The sequence below is a fragment of the Apodemus sylvaticus genome, chromosome 17 (genome assembly GCF_947179515.1).
Source record: "Apodemus sylvaticus chromosome 17, mApoSyl1.1, whole genome shotgun sequence".
Taxonomy (NCBI): domain Eukaryota; kingdom Metazoa; phylum Chordata; class Mammalia; order Rodentia; family Muridae; genus Apodemus; species Apodemus sylvaticus.
In genome coordinates this window covers 13986989-14009867 of record NC_067488.1, presented here as the reverse complement: position 1 = coordinate 14009867, position 22879 = coordinate 13986989, and the positions used below count along the sequence as shown (strand labels likewise).

Below are 22879 nucleotides of genomic sequence, written 5' to 3'. Positions count from 1 at the left end.
AAGCAGTATTCAGCAAACCAGTAGCCAACATCAAAATGAATGGAGTGAAACTTGAAGCAATCTCACTAAAATCAGCGGCTAGACAAAGCTAACCACTCTCTACCTACCTATTCAATAAAGTACTTGAAGCTCTAGGTAAAGCAATTGGACAACAAAAGGAGGTCAAAGGGATACACATTGGAAAGTAAGAAGTCAAAATATCACTCTTTACATATATGATAGTATGCTTAAGTAACACCAAAAATTTCACCTTAGAGAACTCCTAAACCTGGAGATCCATCCCATATACAGAGCCAACCCCACACATTATTGTAGATGCCAAGAAGTGATTTCTGATAGGAGCCTGATATAGCTGTCTCCTGAGAGGCTTTTCCAGAGATGGATGCTTACAGTCAACCATTGGACTGAGCACAGGGTCCCCCAATGAAGTAGTTAGAGAAAGAACTTAAGGAGCTGAAGGGGTTCGCCACCCATAGAAACAACAACAATATCAACCATCCTGACACCTCCCCCCCAAGCTTTCTCAAGGAGTAAACTACCAACCAAAAAGTACACATGGAAGGACCTATGCCTCCAGCTTCATGTTTTATAGGATGGTCTTTTTGGACATCAATGGGAGGAGAGGCCCTGAGTCCTATGAAGGCTTGATGCCTCAGTGTTGGAGAATGCCTGGGTGGGGAAGTGGGAGTGGGTAGGTGAGTTGGGCCACACTGTCATAGTGCAGGGAGAGGGAGAATGGGATTGGGAGTTTCCAGAAGGGAAACTAGGAAAGGCAATAACATTTGAAATGTAAATAAATAAAATATCCAATAAAAAAAGAGATACAACAATAGGGTCCAGGCATTTTTTTTTTCTGTTTGCTTGGTGTTCTATATGTTTCATGTACTTTGAAGGGCACCTCCTTCTTTAGATTAGGGATATTTTATTTTACTTTTTATTCAATGTATTTTTTGTTTACATTTCAAATGATTTACCCTTTTCTGGCTCCCCACTCCCCAAAATTCAATGTGTTTTACTATTAACACTTTAATCCCAAGCAAATTTTAACCCTAACACTTACTTAAAAATGGCAGCTAGAAATCAATATATAATGTTTTACTACTATTGAACACCCCTATGGAAGAGTTAGGGAAAGTATTGTAGGTCTTCAGGCAGATGGCAGCCCCACAGAAGACCAACATTGTCAACTAACCTGGATCCCTGGGAGTTCCCAGAGACTGAGCCACCAATCAAAACCATACATAGTCAGGATGGTGGCCTGGTATTTATATAGCAGAGTGCTTCCATGCCTGGTCTCTGTTTGAGAGGATGTGCCTAACTCTGCAGAGACTTGATGCACCAGGGTCTGAAGACAATGGAAAGTCACCACTCAGAGGCAAATGGAAGAGGGAACTGTGCAACATGGGACTGGAAGGGGGACAACATTTTGGATGTAAATAAGTAAATAAGTAAATAACTATTTAAAGGGAGGCTTGTAGCAATAAAAGTACTTTTATTTCATATAGATGATTACTAGCATCTAAATTCACATAATATGAAATTCATTTCATAATCATTTTATCTATCCATTTTCTGGGTAGTTCTCACTCATTTACTATATAGGGATTATGATACCTGTTGTGTATATTTAAAGTTTTGTTTTTAATTTAATTTGAATGTGTATCTTTTGTTTTGATTTTGTTTTTCTTTAAAATATTTTATTAGTTATTAGAAAAATCCAGACATGAATTTTTGATAATTTTCAGTCCCTTGACCAATTCATCACAGACCTACCTGCTGCAATTCCAGATACTGAGAAGTCCATACATTGATTTTTTTATAATATTCACTACCTTGCCCAATTCTTCACAGCCCTACTTTTCCATTCCAGACATGTGTTTGGTTTGTTAAGTTCATAACACTAAAAAAGCTGATTCACAAGATCATTCTGTCAGGATTCCACCATTTCATATGCCATCTACCAATGTGGTGATAACTATTTTTTTAAATATTCAAAAACATGATTAAATTTCTTTGTTTTACTGTCTTTATTTTGAAATAATAGCCATAGAACTTGGAAGAATGTAGCACAGAGATATAATATTTGCACATTATGCACAAGATCATGGGCTCAGAATCCAGCAAAACAAGCAGAAATCAACCAAACAATAAACCAATGCCTAGCACTGCTGATAAAATTTAGGACTATGGGGATCTGTCAATGCATAAAAGATTGATGAAAATATTATTTGAACAGAGTCTAAATCATCTTGTGAGACATAAATGAGAATGATAACAAATCTGATTCCAAATTTTAAAAAAATATGATGTACCCCAATTGATAATTTTCATATTAGCAATTGTAAATATTAAAGAACAAATTAATTTTAATAGCTATCAAGTCACTTCCAGATATTTTAATTCTTAAAATCTGTTAATGTTTTTTGTTTATTTTTATTATATTTTTATTATTAAGCTTTTTTTTCTTTTTACACTCCTTTCTGTCTACACATCCCATACCTCCTCCCCACACCCCATCTCCATTAATATATCCCTACTACTCAAGCCCACCCCACTTACCAACCCCCACCACACCAGACCATTAAACTCCCTGAAGCCTCCAGTCTCTTAAGGGTTAAGTGCATCTTCTCTGACTGAACACAGACCCAGAGAGCCTCTGCTGTATATGTGTTGGGGGTGTCATATCAGCTGATGTATGCTACCAGTTGTTGGCCCAGTGTCTGAGAAATCAGAGGTCCAGGTTAATTGAGACTGCTGGTCCTCCTGCTAACCTTCTTCCAGCTTTTCACTAGTTCAACCACAGGTGTCAGCAGCTTCTATCCATTGGTTAGGTGCAAATATCTGCATCTGACTCTTTCAGCTGATTTTTGGGTCTTTCAAAGGGCAGTCATGAAAGGCCTTTTTAGTGAGTGCTCCATAGCCTCAGTGATATTGTCAGGCCTTGGGGAATTCCCTGATGTGGATTCCACTTTGGGCCTGCTGGTGAACCTCCTTTTCCTCAATCTCCTCTCTGTTTTCATCCCTGAAGTTCTTTCAGACAGGAGCAATTATGGGTCAGAGTTTTGACGATGAGATGGCAACCCCATCCCTGACTTGATGCCCTGTCCTTCTGATGGAGGTGGGATCTAAATGTACCCTCTCTCCACTGTAGGGCATTTCATCTAAGATCGGCCCTTTGAGTCCTGAGAACGTCTCACCTCCCAGGTCTCTGGTACATTCTGGAGGATCTCCCCTCCTCCTACCTCCCAAAGTTTTCATGTTCATTCTTTCTGTTGACCTCCTTTCCTCACTTCCTCCTTGTGATTGCTTTCTTCTCCCTCCCTAGTGGGATTGAGGTGTCCTCAGTTGAGCCTTTCAGCTTGTTTACCTTTTTGAGTTCTCTGGACTGAATCTTAGGTATCCTGTACTATATTTTGGCTAATACACACTTATTAGAGAGCACATACAATGCATGTCTTTTAGGTCTGAGTTACCTCACTAAGGATGCTATTTTCTAGTTCCATTCATTTGCTTGCAAAACTCAGGATGTCCTCATTCTGAATAGCTGGGTAGTATTCCATTGTGTAAGTGAACCACATTTTCTATATTCATTCTTCTGTCATGGGAGATTTGAGTTGTTTCCAGCTTCTGGCTATCACAAACAAGGCTACTATGAACATAGTGGAACATGTGTCCCTGTGGTCTGGTGGCATATATTTTGGTATATTAATAAGTGTACTATTATTGGGTCTTCAGGTGGACCTATTTCCAATTTCTGATTGATTTCCAGACTGGTGTCCAAGTCTGCCATCCTACCAGCAATGGTGGAGTTTTCCTCTTTCTCCACATCTTCACCAACATATGCTTTCACCTGAAGATTTTATTGTAGACATTCTGACTTGTATAAAGGGGAATATCAGGGTTTGTTTTTATTTGCATTTCTCTGATCACTAAGGACTTTGAACATTGCTTTAGGTGCTTTACAGCCATTTGAGATTCCTCTGTTTTGAATTCACTGTTTAGTTCTATAGCTCTTTTTTTTTTTTTTTTTTATTGATTGGGTTTTTGGTGTTTAGTTACTTGTGTTTTTATATATTATAGATATTAGCCCTCTATCAGAGGTGGGGTTAGTGAAGTTTTTTCCCAATCTGTAGGTTGCCAATTTGTCTTATTGACTATGCTCTTTGCCTTACAGAAGCTTCACAGTTTCATGAGGACTCATTTATCAATTCTTGATCTTAGAATTTAAGCCATTGGAGTTCTGTTTAAGAAATACCCCCTGTGCCGATGAGCTTAAGGCTCTTTCCCTCTTTCTCTTCTATTGATTCAGTGTGTTTGGTTTTATGTTGTGGTCCTTGATCCACTTGGACTTGAGCTTTGTAAAGGGTGACAAAATTGGTCTATTTTTATTTTTCTACATACAGACAGCCAGTTAAATCACTACCAGTTATTGAAGATGCTTTCATTTTTCCATTGTATATTTTTGACTTCTTTGTCAAAGAACAATATAGTTAAGTGTGTGATGTTATTTCTGGTTCTTTAATTCTATTCCATTGATCATTGTGTCTGTCTCTGTACCAATACCATGCAGATTTTATCACTATTGCTCTTTAGTATAGCTTGAGGTCAGGGATGGTGACTCCTCCAGTCATTATTTTATTGTTAAGAATTATCTTAGCTCTTCTAGGTTTTTTGCCTTTCAAGATGAATTTGTTCTTTTCATGTCTTTGAAGAACTGTGCTGAAATTTTGGTGGGTATTGTGTTGAATGTGTATATGGCCTTTGGTAGGATGGCCATTTTTACTATGTTAATTGTTCCAATCCAAGAGGATGTGACATTTTCTGAGGATTTCAAGAGGATTTTCACTTTCTGACATCTGCTTCAGTTTCTTTCTTAAGAGGCTTGAACTTATTGTCATACAGATCTTTCACTTCTTTGGTTAGAGTTCCCCTAAGATATTTCATATTATTTTTGTCTATTGTGAATTATTTTGTCTATTAGTTGTTTCCCTAATTTCATTCTCAGCCTGTTTATAATTTCTATAAAGGAAGGCTACTGATTTCTTTGAGTTAATTTCATATCTGGCCACTTTGCTGAAGTTGCTTATCAGCTGGAGTTGTTCTCTGGGGTACAATTCTTGGGGTCACTTATGAATTCTGCCATATCATCTGCAAATAGTGATACATTTATTCCATCTATACCAAATGTATCCCTTTGATCTTTTTTGTCGTCTTATTGTTGTAGCTTGCACTTTGAGCACTATATTGAATAGATGTGGGGGAGTGGGCATCCTTTTCCTCCCCCAGGTTTTAGTAGCATTGCTTCAAGTATCTCTCCCTTTAATTTGATAATTGTTTTTGGTTTGCAGTATATTGCTTTTATTATGTTTAGCTATGGCTCTTGAATTAATCTCCTTTCCAATACTTTGAGCATGAAGGGTTTGTATTTTGCCAAATGTGTTTTCTGCCTATAAGGAGATGATCATGTGATTTTTTCTTTTGAGTTTGTTTATACAGTGGACTAAGTTAATCAATTTTTGTGTATTAAAAAAACATGTATCTCTGGGATGAAACCTACTTGTTCATGGTGAATGATGGTTTTGATGTGTTCTTGGATTTGGTTTTCTTTTGTGATGTGTACTGCAATCTCTTGGGATGCCTCAGGCTTTGGCATGAGTTGGTCTGAGTGCAGCAAATCTCCTGAAGTACCTCATGCTATGGTGTCTTCAGGGGAATAGACTAGCTAGAAGACAGTCCCAGCATAAAGGACCAACCAGAAAGGGAGTGGAATATGTTGGGTGGGGTTTGAGGGGTGATAAAGCCCAAGTGCACTGGGTTTCCAGCAGCAGCTATGGGACTTTGATAGAGTCCTTACCTGAGGCTTTGAGTTTAGATGACCTCCTGAGATGACTCAAGATATGATGTCTTCAGGGGAACAGACTAAATAGCAGTCTGTCCCAGGAGAAAGGGCCTGCTAGAAGACAAATCTCGGTTAATATTCTTACAAAGCCAAGGTGCAATTCTAATCCCCAGTTATGGATTAAAAGTTACATAATTGTCTGGGTACTTCAGAAAGCATCATTTCTATTTTAATTTACCATTAATTATTTCTCTTAAATTCTTATTGCAGAATAAAAGTTACATTAATATATAAATTGCATGTCAGTTATGGTTATAATCCTTATAGTAACTTCTTGATTTTTACCTAAATACTTTTCAAAACATGTGTGAAAAAATGGAGCTAACTCTATTATACTTTGGGAGAATCATTCTCAGAGATTAAACTTATATAAGTTACAAACCTTTCATAGGCTAGCAGTTTTAAGTTAGCAGAATCTATGTTAGAAATACGTTGGTAATCCAGGATGAAGATATTTTTCTTATTATATCTCTCAAAAACATGTTTCTAGAACAAAGTGAGAAAATATTAAATCAATCACTGATTTATAGAAGCAGATCATTTCCTTTAGAAATTTTATTATATTTTTGATTCAGTTTTTTTGTACAGAATTTGTCTACTTCAAACAATATAGTATTTAACTTATGATTATCTAACAAGTGAAGGGTAAAGAGATAGATTATAATTGTCTAGTTTGGGTTATGTAATAATAGCTTCTTTTTATTAGTGAAATCTTTGAATAAACCCTGAAATTCAAATAATCTTTGAATAAATGGAAGCAGATATATTTGTTTTCAAAATGGGAAAATGGTATGGGATAAACACATTACATTATAGTGATTTCTTTTATAAAAATATTTACCAACAAGAATATTTCTGTGTTGCTTGATCTATGTTGCTACAATATATGAAAATTTGCTAGTGTGCTTTTCCTTACAGATTGAACTTTTATTGACCTGAAGACAGTATCAAACACAGAAACACTAAATGCAAATTCAGGACACAGTACAACAGTTTGTATTTGATCTCTGATCATATGATATTACTTATTTGTTTCCCATTTGTTATACATCATTTTAATATGAATTTGCCTTTGTGTGCCATGATATTTTCAATTATGCTTTTGGTTTTTTGTTTGTTTGTTTGTTTGTTTGTTTGGTGCTTCAGCTGTTGTTTGTTGATGTTCAGGTGGGCACTATAGCAATAGGTCTGGAGACTGCAGAATACAAAGTGGAGAGTGATGTGACTTCAGTGACAGCAGTGGATGAGGCCAAAGCTGTTGGGAAAGCAAGTCAGGGCCAGGTCCAAAAGTCATCTACACTGGGACACTTGAGCCCCATGCCTTAAGACCCTACTCTTGGTCCTCTCCTGACTCCAGGTTACGTCTGGGAATTCTCTGGACAGCTTTCTATAGGAGCGAAGTACACTGAGATGATGCTGCCCTTCTGTGATAAAGTCAGAGGGTTTCCAATCCTTCATTCCTCCTTCACCCCTGACTAGAGCAGGGCCCTGAAAATTAGCAGGACTATAGTGGATTTTTCAGAAGCTGCAGCATCACACTATGGCTCAGAGTGCACACTACAAGTGTTGCTGGTCTAATGGATAGTATAGGAGAGGGGAAGAAACAGGAGTTAGGAAAGGGGCTCCAGAGGACCATCGAATTATAGGCACTACACACATGATATTGGTGAAGCTAGAGCCAGAGCACCACCCAGTGAGCACAATGACCACATCTCTCTTCTTGAAGAAACCTTGGGCCTTGCCAACATTCATAGCGAAATTTACATGAAGGTCAACATCCTCAGCCTAGGCATTCAGTAGGCACCCCTATGCAGCACAGGGAAGATGCCAAGGTACAAATGGGCCCAGTAAGCAGTGTACATGGCCACTTGGTGAACACTCCTGCCAGACTCAGTGAGAACTATCAAAGCTGCTGCTAAACATTTATAAGAGGCCTCCATGCTGCCCATAGCCTTGTCCTCCACGAGGTCTGTGGATTGACTGGAGGCTCACACAAACTCTTCAAATAGCAGAAGGTGGAACATGGCAGCTTCAGCTTCCTGAACTATAAGGTGCTTCATGCAAGCACCTCCAGGGGGTAGTCCCCCTTGGCTGTTTCTCCAGACAGCTTGATGCAGTCTTCTCCATCTAGGACTGCATTGTCCACATCACTGCCTTCAGCACAGTTGGGGCACGGCTTCTTCATCATGCTCTCCAACATCTCTGTGGCATAGATGGCAGGCTTTCCAGCTCAGTTGAATCATCCAATCATCCTCTTCTGAGCCAGGAAGACCTTCTCTGCAGGAATCTCAATGCCCAGGTTACCATGAGCCACCATGATCCCATCACTGGCCTCCAAGATCTCATCAAACCTGTGGACACCGTCGTGTTTCTCGATTTTGCTGATGATCTTGATGTTCTTGCCCTTCTCTCCCAGAACCTTCCTAACCTCATGCATGTCGACTGTCTTGTGGATGAAAGACACAAACATCATGTCCACATCCTGCTCCAACCCAAACTTCAGGTCCTGGATGTCCTTTTTCCACATGGCAGGAAGGTCCACAGCAGCACCAGACAAGTTCAAGCCCTTCTTGCTACCCAAGGACAAGGAGCCACCATTCCCCAACTCTGTCATCAGGTAGTCAGCACTTTTCTTCTCCACCTACAGTGAGATGAGTCCATTGTCTACATAGATCTTACTGCCCACCTCCACTACCTTGCAGATGTTCTTATAATCCAGCCACAGGATGTTCTCATCACACTTCTCCATGTAAGTATCATTTAGAGTCATCTTTAGAGTTACTTTCTTCTACAGCTCCACCTCTGCAGTGCCACTTCCCTTGATGAATCCAGTCAGGATCTTGGGTTCCTTTGTGTCCAGAGCCACCATAACAGGATGGTAGAGAATGGAATCAGATGCAGAGTTTTCTGTGACTCCACAGACATTCTTGGTGATCTCTGCATGGTACTCATGGGTTCCATGAGAGAAATTCAGCCAAGCCACATCAATTCTATACTTAATTATCTCCTTCAGCATCTCCAGAGATCAGGAAGCAGGGACAGTGGTACAAATGATGCCAGTGTTGTGGGTTGTGATGGGTACAGAGTCAATGTCCAGGTGGGACATGTGCTCCAGGAACGTGTCAGCCATGGAGCAGCTGGGTCTGAATGAAGGCAGTCCCCACTCCACTGTGCGCCTTTGGCATGGTTCCTGAAGTCCTCAGGCATACTTTGGATCCTGCTGCAATACCAAAAGAGGATATCTGTTGAGTCAGGACACATGTTGCTGCTGTGCAAATTATGCTATTTCTATAGTAGATGAAAAAATATTCCCAGAAGTATAAATACATCCAAGAAAACACAGTAAACACCAGCAAAAACAAGGAGAGTGCACACACACACCTACACACAGAGAGATGCAAGCAAACACTACCAACATCAAAAATACAGAAAATAACAATCATTGATCATTAATATATCTCAACATCAATGGACTCAATTCCCCCAATGAAATGACACAGGCTAACAGAATGGATGTGAAGACAGAATCCATCATTCTGTTGAATATAACAAGCACACCTCAGAAAATTGAGATACACATTATCTCAGAGTAAAGGAATGAAAAAAGTTTTCCAAGCAATTCGACACCATAACCAAGATGGAGTGTTGCAGCCTGCATTTACTACAAACTTGTTTCCTGGAACAGAAGCTGAGGGATGGACGGGGAAACATGGAAAAGAACAAGGGCCAGAACAATAGTTTACCGATCAAGGCCGAAACTTTAATGGAGGTCTGACAATTTAACAGTTTGGGCAAGCCCCTCCTCTCAGGCTCCAGGCCAAGTTCCGGGGAAGTCATCTGGTGGTTCTTGGCTCCACTGCTCAGGCAGCTGGATGGGTCACCTGCTTAATTCAGGAATTCATAGACCTGGAGGAACAATGAACTTTACCTTCACTGTGAGCACGCCATCCTAGAATAAAAATTCCTGCTGTAACCTACTTCTTTATTATGCCCTTCCTATTGTCAGATTCCTAAGCGAATCCCTTGTCCTTGGACAATGTCAAGGTCCTACCATGTGGCATGACACCCTGTTATAGTTCTGTTTATTTCCTACCTTTATATTAATTTGAAAATGAGGAGGTAGAAAACAAGTGGATAAACAACCATCATAAGGTGGTGGGCCTTAACCATGTATGGAAAGCATTGACCATAATTCCTCTTAAATCTTGTATGACATATTTTTCAGAGGAGAGTTAATAGGCTCCCTTATTATTTTAAGGACAGCCTCTCGACGTTAATCCCTATGCAATTAGGTGTACTTCCTGGGGACTCAGAGGCAGAAATCATGGTCTTCCCCATGTGATGCCTTGCCTCGCACCTCTTACTAGTGACCATGTTTGCTCAATTAGCAAACACACATAGATCTGAGTTCTATGAGGCTCCATTTTTGGAGATCTACTTGAGTAAGTTGTGAAGCCAGGGGGTCTGCAAGTGTCTTTAACAGACATGTGATCTTTCTATCGAGGTGGGCCTGGGTGGAGACAGCCAGTCTCCTTAACAAACAAGGTCAAAAGTTACAGGTGGAACAGGATTAACTTGTCTGCAGATGTCCCTGAGGTATCCAATTCAGTTGCAAAGTAGTAACTTAAAATACACAAATCCTGGCCCTGGGGTGGGAGAGGTGGGAATCAAGAGATGAGCTGTTACTTCCCAGGAGAAATGGAGACTATATTTTAAATTAACTCAGATGGCTAAATAAGATTGTTAGCCATTTTCATAATTGGAATCTCCACCATTATTTCGAGACAAGTCTATGATTGAGTCAGCTGATCACATTAAAGGAAAGAGAAGAGTCATTATAACTCCTCTTTAGATTAATTTTTTCTAAGCTAGTTTAACAGTCTCCATGTTCTGTCCCACAATGTCTAAAAGCTTGAAGCAAGGCAATTTATCTAATCTGGGACATTTGAAAATTGAAGTATGTCAAGAACATATACCCAATATAGCTCTTATGTTACCATTGTCTGGGCACTCAACAAGCCCACAGTCAGCATATCTTCAGCACGCCACACCAATCACTCTGGCAGGTGTTGTGTTGAAAAAAACATAGACATGCCTTCTCCCCAATATTAAGTCAGGATCATGGCATATGTCAATAAATGAATTTTTCATTTCACCTAGACATCAGTATGCATAGTTACAGGATGCCATACACACTTAGCAAGGAGTTCCTTGGCATTCAAACTTTAAAATTTTCTTAAAAATATACAAGCATGATTTAAATAATATGCACGGTAATAACATTTCCCCTCTTTTTTTCTTTTTTACGAAGATTGTTTTAAAAAATTATATTACCTCATTTTTGAGGATAATTAAGAATTAAATTATCAAAGTCACCTCAAATGTTTGATTATACAGCCATCTGTTTCTATATAGTCTGTCTGAGATACAAATTTTATGTGCCTTGCCTTCAGGGATCTTGGCCAGACACCTTTTAAAAGATTATTTATATATAAGTATATTATAGCTGTCTTTCGACACACCAGAAGAGAGCGTCATATCTCATCCTAGGTGGTAGTGAGCCACCATTTGTTTCCTGGGATCTGAGCTCCCATACCCCATAATTGAGGGACCAGCCTTTAATGGCTGAGCCATCTCTCCAGGCTCACAACCATAAAATACAAGAGTTTGGCTCCCAGCACCCATGACTGTCTCTCTAGCCTTTGGATCAGCTCTTAAATATCCAGGACAGTCATTTAAAGAACATAACTTTTTTAACTTGAATTACCTTTGCATAAAGAAATGTAAAAATTAATAATTAGCAGTATTAAAATGGGAGCAATTTTAAGCAATTGTAAACCATGATATATATATATATATATATATATATATATATATATATATATATATATATATGTATAAAATTATTATAATAAAAACTTGATTTTTAACATCTTAAAAATAGCTGCTACAGCACCCAAGTCAATTATCTGTGCTGAAGTGGGGGAAACTCAAAAGAATAAGCATGTGATCCAATTACATGAGTTTCACTCACACAGTAGATGTAGTCTTTATAGGATGGATATATAGAAATACAAAAGCAAATTACAACAAATTATCTTTTGGGTAACAATTATTAATTTTGTCTAAAAAGGGTTGCCATGTAATAGATCAACAATTAATAATAATCAATTTGATTGCTGCATCATTTATTTTAAAAACATTTGAGGCTTAAATCCTCTGTGACAAGCTTAAACCAATGTCTTAGCCAATTAATTTATTCTAAGTTTTGAAAATCATTTACTTAACATTTTTCAAAGTGTACAGTTAAGAGAAAAGGCCTGTAATAAAATTCTATGAACAACATACACTGAAAAATTTAAGATCTTAGCTTCTTGTATTGAAACAGAGACAAAACATTTTTTCTCACATAAGGTAAGGCTATTAGCCATTCCTTGAGGGGAAAAAAACTTCTAATGAAATTGCTTTATTGTTCCTTTAAAGTTAACACATAGAAACAAATGCTTTTATAATTATCAGAATGTAAAGCAAACAATAACACTTTACATCTATAAAAATTTTGTATGGAGTAGGCAGGCCATATTTTAATGCCTTCATAAGTTCTACATAGCCTTATTAACCTTTCATACGTTTGAATTGCATTTTGCACCACACCTGGGTAAGTCTGTTAAGAATGTTGTTTCAACCTAACATTCCCTAGGTGGGGTCTGCAAGACAAAAGCAGTTCCTCAGAAGCTTCCATTGAGGAAGCTCTGAGCTTTGCACTAAATCAAATATATTTCTTTTCTAATCTGCCCAAAACCCACCTGTCCCACAAGGACATTGTATTGGATCCTCAAAATGTAAACATCTTTTAATATGGGCCTATTATCTAAGACCAGACCCAAAACCACCAATCCTGCAAGGACATTGTATGAGGGTAGAATAACAAAATGAACCTGTAATTTCAGGGTTCCTGGAAAAATTCTACTAGCTGTTTTTTTAGTCAAAGGGGCCTGTTTGATATCAAATAAATTTCCATTGAGATCTTTTTAATCTTGGAGGGTTAAATTTTGCTTCTAGCACTGTAACCAATAAACTTGTGAATAAGTGGCAATAGGTCTATAATGGCCACAGCTGTATCACTCTTAAAATTATCTTAATTATAAAAATGTTAAGAATCATGAGCCTTTAATCAGACTGCAAACTACAGCCAATGGCACAATGGAAATTTTTATTGTAACTCTTAATTTTCTCTTGCAATATTAGAGCATAACTACAACTCTGGAAGCAAATCCCAATTTTCAACAATCTATTTTCTTTAAAATCAATGGCAAACCTATTATTTTTACAGCACAAGGTTTGTCTGCCAGTTTTTATGATCAAATATATGACAGTGTGACTTATTAAAGAGACATTATTTTAAATATCATTCCTTATAAATCTAATTTCTAGGATAAGATTCACAAAAAACACCATGCCAATTTAGAAGCATTGTAGAGACCTGTATTTCCTGGCATTTTCATGCCACATGTTGTTTAAGATGGCTACAACCCTGAAATACCAGTTTTAAACTAACTTTTTGTTATCAACATTATACCTTTTAAAGCATGTCCAATGTCTTATAAGCCATATAGTGAAGACATGCAAAATACACTTATACCTTTAAGACCAATTATAAACAAGAATAAATGATTACATGAATCTCATAAACTTAAACCAAACAATTTTTTCCTTTTTCTAGCTGTAATTTTGAGAGGGTAAAAAACAATTTGAACTAAAACCCACAGTTGTAGAGATTTTTCTTTAGGAAAAACAACCATTAACCCACTTGTTCTAGACTTGAGGCTGCTGGCCCTTTTTAAAAGCAGCATTCTCTCTAACTATGGTTGACTCATAGCTGAGTGCGGGATACCTTAAATCAGTCTCTGCTGTGCAAACTGTGGCTAGATAAAGAGATAGAACAAGCCAGCTATACAGACAGAGGCCAGCTAGGAAGAGGCAGCTTTGCACTGGTGAGTCTGGTCCTGCAGAGTGGAGGATCTATTCCAGAGGCCTATGGCAAGAGTCTTCCGGTCACTGCTTCTGGATCTGGAACAGCCTCGGCCACAGTGCCCCATCTCCAAGCAGTGCAGGAAGCCAGCTATACACCCAGAGGTCAGCTAGGAAGAGGCAGCTTGCACTGGTGAGTCTGGTCATGCATAGTGGAGGATCTAGTACGGAGGCCTCTGGCAAGAGCCTTCCAATCTCTGCCTCAGGATAGGGAACAGCCTCAGCCACAGTATGCCACCTCCAAGCACTGCAGGAATCCAGCTATACACCCAGCAGCCAGCTAGGAAGAGGCAGCCTGCACAGGTGAGTCTGGCCCTACAGAGGGGGGTTTTGCCTGCACAGCCTGAATCCAGACCTGATCGGGGCCACAGAGGTACATACAATACAAGTACAAGAGAGTGGGTCTCAGCTGTCATCTTTGCTTCTGTGACTGTGCAACAGATTGGTAGGCAGGCTCCACCAGAGTAGAGGATCACTTGAGACACATCACACCAGGACTCCACCTGTACTCAGGAACTCTGCAGCACCACAGCATTTTGTGCCAGGAGAAAGCAGCTCACCCAAGGTTGCTGAGATAGGCCTACAGGCACACACACAGGAGGGGCAAGCTCCTGCCAGTGACAGTAGGCCCAAATAACACCAGAGATAACCTGATGGCAAAAGGCAAATGTGGGAATGTTCCCAACAGAAATCAAGGCAATATGGCAGCACCCAAATCCAATTCTCCCACAACAAGTTCTGGATACCCCAACACACCAGGAAAGCAAGATTTGGATTTAAAATCACAGGTCATGATGCTAATGGAGGGCATAATGGAGGGCTTCAAGAAGGACATAAATAACTCCCTTAAAGAAATAAAGGAGAACACATGTAAACAACAAGAAGCACTTAAAGAACTAAGGGAAAACACAACAAGACAGGTGAAAGAATTAAGCAAAGCCATCCAGGATCTAAAGAAGGTGGTAGAAACAACAACAGGATCTAAAGAAGGTGGTAGAAACAACAACAAAATCACAAAGTGAGACAACTCAGGACATAGAAAACCTAGAAAAGAAGTCAGGAGTCATGGATCCAAGCATTAACAACAGAATACAAGAGATGGAAGAGAGAATCTCAGATGCAGAAGATACCATAGAAAACATTGATACAATAGTCAAAGGAAATGAAAAATGCAAAAGGCTCCTCACCCAAGATATCCAGAAAATCCAGGACAAAATGATAAGACCAAACCTAAGGATTATAGGCAAGAGGGGGAAGATCTACAACTGAAAGGGCCAGTAAATGTCTTCAACAAAATTATGGAAGAAAACTTCCCTAACCTAAAGAAAGAGATGCCCATGAACATACAAGAAGCCTACAGAATTCCAAATAGATAGACCAGAAAAGAAATTCATCCTGTCATATAATAATCAAAACACCAAATGTATTAAACAAAGAAAGAATATTAAAAGCAGTAAGGGGAAAAGGTCAAGTAACATATAAAGGTAGACCTATCAGAAATACACCAGATTTCTCACCAGAGACTATGAAAGCCAGAAGAGCCTGGGCAGATATCATGCAGATCCTAAGAGAACACAAATGCCAAATAAACTGCTATATATTGCAAATCTTTCAATTACCATAAAAGGAAAAACCAAGGTTTTTCATTACAAAAACAAATTTACATAGTATCTTTCCAGAAATTCAGCCCTTCAAAGTATAATGAATGGAAAAAACCAACAAAAGGAGGGAAACTATACACAAGAAAAAGCAAGAAAGTAATCTCCTTTCAACAAACCCAAAAGAAGATAACCACACAAACATAAAAATTACATCAAAAAAAGCAGGAAGCAACAATCACTATTCCTTAATATCTCTTAACATCAATGGACTCAATTCCCCTATAAAAAGATATAGACTAACAGACTGGATTCATAAACAAGACCCAACATTTTGCTGCATACAGGAAACACATCTCAGTGTCAAAGACAAACACTACCTAAGAGTAAAATGCTGGAAAATAGTCCTTCAAACAAATGGTCCCAGGAAACAAGCCAGAGTAGCCATTCTAATATCAGATAAAATAGACTTTCAACCAAAAGTCATCAAAAAAGATACAGAAGGCCACTTTATTCTCATCAAAGAAAAAATCTACCAGGAGGAACTCTCAACTTTGAACATCTATGCCCAAAGTACAAGGGCACATGCATTCTTAAAGGAAACCTTACTAAAGCTTAAAGCATGCAAAGCACCCCACACAATAACTGTGGGGGACTTAAACACCCCACTCTTTCCAATGGACAGATCAGGGAAACACAACTAAATGGAGTCACAGTGAAACTAACAGATGTTTTGGACCAAATGGACTTAATAGATATCTGTAGAACATTTCACCCTAAATCAAAAGGATATACCTTCTTCTCAGCACCCCATGGTACCTTCTCCAAAATTGACCATATAATTGGTCACAAAAGAGTCCTCAACAGATGTAAGATGATCAAACTAATTTCATGCCTCCTATCAGATCACTATGGAATAAGGGTCATCTTCAATAGCAACAAAAACAACAAAAAGCCCACATACACATGGAAGCTGAACAATTCTCTACTCAAAGATACCTTGGTCAAGGAAGAAATAAGGAAAGAAATCAAAGGCATTTTAGAATTTAATGAAAATGAAGGCACAACATACCCAAATTTATGGGACAAATGAAAGCACTGCTAAGAGGAAAACTTATAGCTCTGATTGCCTACAAAAAGAACCTGGAGAGAGCATACACTAGCAGTTTAACAGAACACCTGAAAGCTTTAGAACAAAAGAAGTTGATACACCCAAGAGGAGTAGAAGGCAGGAAATAATGAAACTCAAGGCTAAAATCAACCAGGTTGAAACAAAAAGAACTATGCAAAGTATCAACAAAAGTAGGAGTTGGTTCTTTGAGAAAACCAACAAGATAGATAAACCTTTATGGAGATTAGCCAAAGGGCACAGAGACAGTACCCAGATATACAAAATCAGAAATGAAAAGGGTGATATAACAACAGAAACGGAAGAAATCCAAAAAATTATCATATTCTACTACAAAAACCTATACTCAAGAAAACTGGAAAATCTGGATGAAATGGACAATTTCCTAGACAGATACTAATTACCAAAATTTAATCAAGATCATCCATCTAAACAAACTCATAAGCTCTAAAGAAATAGAAGTGGTCATTGACAGTCTCCAAACCAAAAAAAGCACAGGACCAGATGGCTTTAGTGCAGAATTCTATCAGACATTCAAAGGAGACCTAATGCCAATACTCATTTATTTTTTTATTTTTTTATTCAATATATTTTTATTTACATTTCAAATGATTTCCCCTTTTCTGGCGCTCCCACTCCCCGAAAGTTCCATAAGCCCTCTTCCCTCCGCCTATTCTCCCATCCACCCCTTCCCACTTTTCTGGTTTTGCCCTATACTGCTACACTGAGTCTTTCCAGAACCAGGCCACTCCTCTGTTCTTCTTGTACATCATTTGATATGTAGATTATATCTTGGGTATTCAAAGTTTCTAGGCTAATAACCAATTATCAGTATACCATGATTAATCTTTTGAGACTGGGTTGATGTTTGAGACTGATAATCTTTTGAGACTTAGTATGATGTTCTCCAGCTCCATTCATTTGTCTAAGAATTTCATGAATCCATTGTTTCTAATAGCTGAATAGTACTCCATTGTGTATATATACATATATACCACATTTTTTGCATCCATTCTTCTGTTGAGGGATACCTGGGTTCTTTCCAGCTTCTGGCTATTATAAATAGGGCTGCTATGAACATAGTGGAGCACATATCTTTATTACCTGCTGGGGAATCCTCTGGGTCTATGGCCAGGAGTGGTATAGCAGGATCCTCCGGATGTGACATGCCCAGTTTTCTGAGAAACCACCAGAAACAAGAAAACAATACAAATCTTCAATACTAAGAGCTGGTTCTCTGAGCAAATCAACAATACAGACAAACCCACAGACAAACTTACCAAAATACAGAGACAGTATCCAATTAAAAAAAATCCAATAATGAAAAAGAAGACATAACAACAGATATTAAGGAAATGTAAAGAATTGTTAGGTCTAACATCAAAATCCTGTATTTCACAAAATTGAAAAATCTCATTGAAATAGATAACTTTTTAGAAATATACCACTTACCAAAGTTATATCGAGATCAGATAAACTATGTAAATAGTCCTCAACCCCTTAAAGGGATATAAGCAGTCATTAAAAGTCTCCCAATGAAAAAAAGCTGAGGGCCAGATGATTTTAGTACAGAATTCTATAAGACTTTCAAAGAGCTAATACCAACACTGCTCAGCTGTTTCAGAATATAGAAACAGAAGGAACACTGCCACTCAGTCTATGATACCTAAACCACCCAAAGACTTAACAAATAAAGAAAAGTTCAGATTGATTATCTTATCAACACTGATGTAAAAATACTAAATAAAGTACTTGCTATCCAAATCCATGAACACTCACAAGGCATCCTCCATAAAAATCAAGTTGGCATCATCCAAGTGATGCTGGCATGGTTAAAAATATGCTATATCTAACATCATTTTATCTTCTTAAAGTTAATTATTATTTATTTTGTTGTCCTGGAATAAAATGCCTGTAAATGGCCACCATAAAACCTAAAAAGAAGAAGAAAAAGCTGGCGTGGGCTTCTGCTTTTCCTTTAGTAAATTATTTGCCTTTGCATTTAATTGTTTTTGTTTTAATTAGAATAGTATTTTTCTTATTCATGGAGTACAATGGCTTAATTCAATGTATTTACAAAGTAGAGATTGATTAAATTCCTTTTCTTAACCTTTGCTAATATATTTGTGTAAAGACATTTGACCCTATGTCTTTTAGTCGCTAATACAATATGTAAGAAATCATTTTGAATTATGCTGTTCCTAGAATGACACTGAAGACTAGGCCTTGATATTCATACCTAATTGCAACTTAAAAACATCTTTCCATTTTCCCCTAATTCTCATGTTCTCTAACCTACCAAAAATCTTTCTCTGTCACATAGTTAAAGGTTAAAGAAGATATTTAATCCAGTTTGATAATTTTTACCACATATATTCACTCAATAAACACACAAAACATGCAAAAGTGGGTAAGATACAATATTTCCTAATCATTTTAGTATAAATGTCAGGGAGACCTGTGCATTCATGTTCTTGACAATGTAATTTTTTAAAAGAGCTCTTCATAATAGTTCAAGATAATTCCTGTCTCATAAAACTATGAATAATTTCGTGACATTTCTCAGTCAATATAAAGTAGCAGGTAAGACAGTTACAAGCCAAGAGCGTACATATTTCCCTAACTTAGGTACTATTGCCCAATTCTCATCCCCATGATAAAATGTACTTCAACTAATCTATTGCATGAGAATACATAGGACTGAAACAAGTCAGAACATCATTTCCATAAGTAGAAAAGTGTCTTGATAAGATCAGCCCAGCCCAGCAAATATCCATACAACTCATAGCTCATGAGTAACAGTAAACATTTGCTATTTTGTGTTAAGCTTCATTTAGTGCTATTAAATAATTTTTATAAATAAGTTAAAGAAAATAAAATATTTTTGTAGAAATGAAAATGATATATTGTCACCAGAGACATATATCCCTTTAAGCTACTTGAATCTGGTTGGTAAAGGTTCTAGAAGTGAAACAGACAGCAGGCAGCTAGAGCAGCAGCTCCATTGGCAGCAACAAGCTTTGGCACATCGTGGTGGAAATAGTTTTAGAGGAGAAGATGCTGAGATCAGCAAGATTCTCAAAGGCAACAATGACTGGCCCTGCACACAGATTTGTTTTTTTCTCTTCAATGAATGAAAACTCTTAGTTTTTCTTTTGTAGGTATACTGTTTCCACAGGAAGTGAAAGAACTACCTAAGTTCTTGAATCAAGGAATACAAGGATATCCTAGATTATTTTGCAAGAAAACAAGGCCTCTGGACATTGTTTTTTTATTGATATATTTTTATATACATTTCAAATGATTTCCCCTTTTCTGGGTCCTCACTCCCCGCAAGTCCCATAAGCCCTCTTCCGTCCTCCTGTTCTTCAATCCACCCCTTCCCACTTCCCTGTTCTGGAATTCCCCTATACTCTTGCACTGAGTCTCTCCAGAACCAGGGGCCGCTCCTCCATTCTTTTTGGGCATCATTTAATTTGTGGATTATGTCCTGGGTATTCAAAGTTTCTAGGCTAATATCCACTTATCAGTGAGTGCATACCATGATTGATCTTTTGAGACTGGGTTACCTCACTTAGTATGATGTTCTCCAGATCCATCCATTTGTCTAAGAATTTCATGAATTCATTGTTTATAATGGCTGAATAGTACTCCATTGTGTAAATATACCACATTTTTTGTATCCATTCCTCTGTTGAAGGACTCCTAGGTTCTTTCCAGCTTCTGGCTACTACAAATAGGGCTGCTATGAACATAGTGGAGCATGTGTCCTTATTGCATGCTGAAGAATCTCTGGATATATGCCCAGGAGTGGTATAACAGGGTCCTCAGGAAGTAACATGCCCAGTTTTCTGAGGAACCGCCAGACTGAATTCCAAAGTGGTAGCACCATCTTACAATGCCACCAGCAGTGGAGGAGTGTTCCTCTTTCTCCACATCCTCGCCAACACCTGCTGTCTCCTGAGTTTTCGGCCTTAGCCATTATGACTGGTGTGAGGTGAAATCTCAGGGTTGTTTTGATTTGCATTTCCCTAATGATTAATGATGCTGAACATTTCTTAAGGTGTTTCTCACTTCTCCGAAGTTCTTCATGTAAAAATTCTTCGTTTAGCTCCATACTCCACTTTTTAGTGGGGTTATTTGTTTCTCTGGGTTCTACTTTCTTGAGTTCTTTGTATATATTAGATATTAGCCCTCTGTCGGATTTAGGATTGGTGAAGATCCTTTCCCAGTCTGTTGGTTGACGTTTTGTCCTTTTGACGGTGTCCTTTGCCTTACAGAAACTTTGTAGTTTTATGAGGTTCCATTTGTCAATTCTTGATCTTAGCGCATAAGAGAACTCCTACAGCTGATAAACAACTTCAGCAAAGTGGCTGGCTACAAAATGAACGCAAGCAAATCAGTAGCCTTTATATATTCAAAGGATAAGCAGACTGAGAAAGAAATTAGGGAAATGACGCCCTTCACAACAGCTACAAACAGCATAAAGTATCTTGGGGTGACTCTAACCAAACAAGTGAAAGACCTATATGACAAGAACTTCAGATCTCTGAAGAAGGAAATCGAAGAAGATCTCAGAAAATGGAAAAACCTTCCATGCTTGTGGATTGGCTGGATTAATATAGTTAAAATGGCCATCATGCCAAAGGAAATCTACAGATTCAATGCTATCCCCATTAAAATCTCAACCCAGTTCTTCATAGAGCTAGAAAGAGCAATTCTCAAATTAATCTGGAATAACAAAAAACCCAGGATAGCTAAAACTATTCTCAACAGTAAAAGAACTTCAGGGGGATTCAGTATCCCAGACTTTAAACTCTACTACAGAGCAATAGTGATAAAAACTGCATGGTATTGGTACAATATCAGGCAAGTGGATCAATGAAATAGGATTGAAGACCCAGAAATGAACCAACACACCTATGGTCACTTGGTCTTCGACAATGGAGCTGAAAGCATCCAGTGGAAAAAAGATAGTCTTTTCAACAAATGGTGCTGGTTCAATTGGAGGTTAGCATGCAGAAGAATGCGCATTGATCCATTCTTATCTCCTTGTACCAAGCTCAACTCCAAATGGATCAAGGACCTCCACATAAAACCTGACACACTGAAACTAATCGAAAAGAAACTGGGGAAGACCCTGGAGGACATGGGCACAGGGGAAAAGTTCCTGAATAGAACCCCTCTGTACATTGTACTTGTGTCTTTTCAAGTTATGATGAAAATCAAGAACAATACAGCACAGATAAATCACTGTGCGACACAGGAAATATTCTCTCAATTGTAAGTGTTTTCCTATGTGCAAATATAAACACAGGCTAGGAGAAAGCACAAGTCACATAGAAATAGAACTACAGAGAGTTAAGAAGCCACTATATTAGTACTATAAACTAAACCCAAGTACCCTACCAGGAAAAAAAAAAAAGTGTTATTCAGCACTTAGCTAGCTCCCTAACAAATTAAATACTTGTACTAATTTATTAAAAATTCCATTAAATACATTTAAATCACAGCACATCCCAATTTCTTCCATATGTGCCAGTTTTGATCTTTCATACATATACACTAAATTTTGAGTTTTTATTGAAAACTCAAAACTACACACTAAGTTTTGAGTTTTTATTCAGTTTTTATTTCCTGTTGTGTCAAGTTTATGTTCTTCACCGATATTTGGCAATGGGGCATGGCCAGAAGTCTCTTGAACTTACCAGTTTCACATCATTAAAGAAATATTCATCCCTCAGCAGCAATCAAATGCCAATAGATCCTTAACTGGGATTGGAATTTGTACCTACTTTTCTCTATCCAAACTGCAATTTTCTTTGGCTTGGGAATGCTTTGGGCATGCTGTTATGAGTATGGTGAGTTTCTGTATTTATTTTTGCTATTGTTTCCATAGACACTCTTTGGTTGATATTATCTGAATCCTCTAGCCCTTACCACCTCTTACAAGAATATCCTTGAGCCAGTGGGGAGCGGTTATAATATGCTTTTACTATTTAGGGTTGTGCATTATTAATTATTTGAGGGCCTCTGAAATTCTTTGAAGAAAATTAACAGAATTCTAGTGTTAGGTCCTACTGTAAGTTCTATGACCTTCACAGCAACAGATTCTAGGCCCTATTAACAGTACCAGTTAAGGGTTCAATATGACACAGTAGAGTTCAGATCAATTAGAAAGTATTTCAACTTAAAGCATTCATGACCCCATTGAACCAGAGG

The 22879-nt window shown here is 38.0% G+C and overlaps 1 pseudogene; it reads right to left on the bottom strand.

Moving 5' to 3' along the window:
• Positions 1-7456: 7456 nt before the first annotated feature.
• On the bottom strand, positions 7457-9093 carry LOC127668104 (pyruvate kinase PKM-like; annotated as a pseudogene).
• Between the last annotated feature and the right edge of the window lie 13786 nt (positions 9094-22879).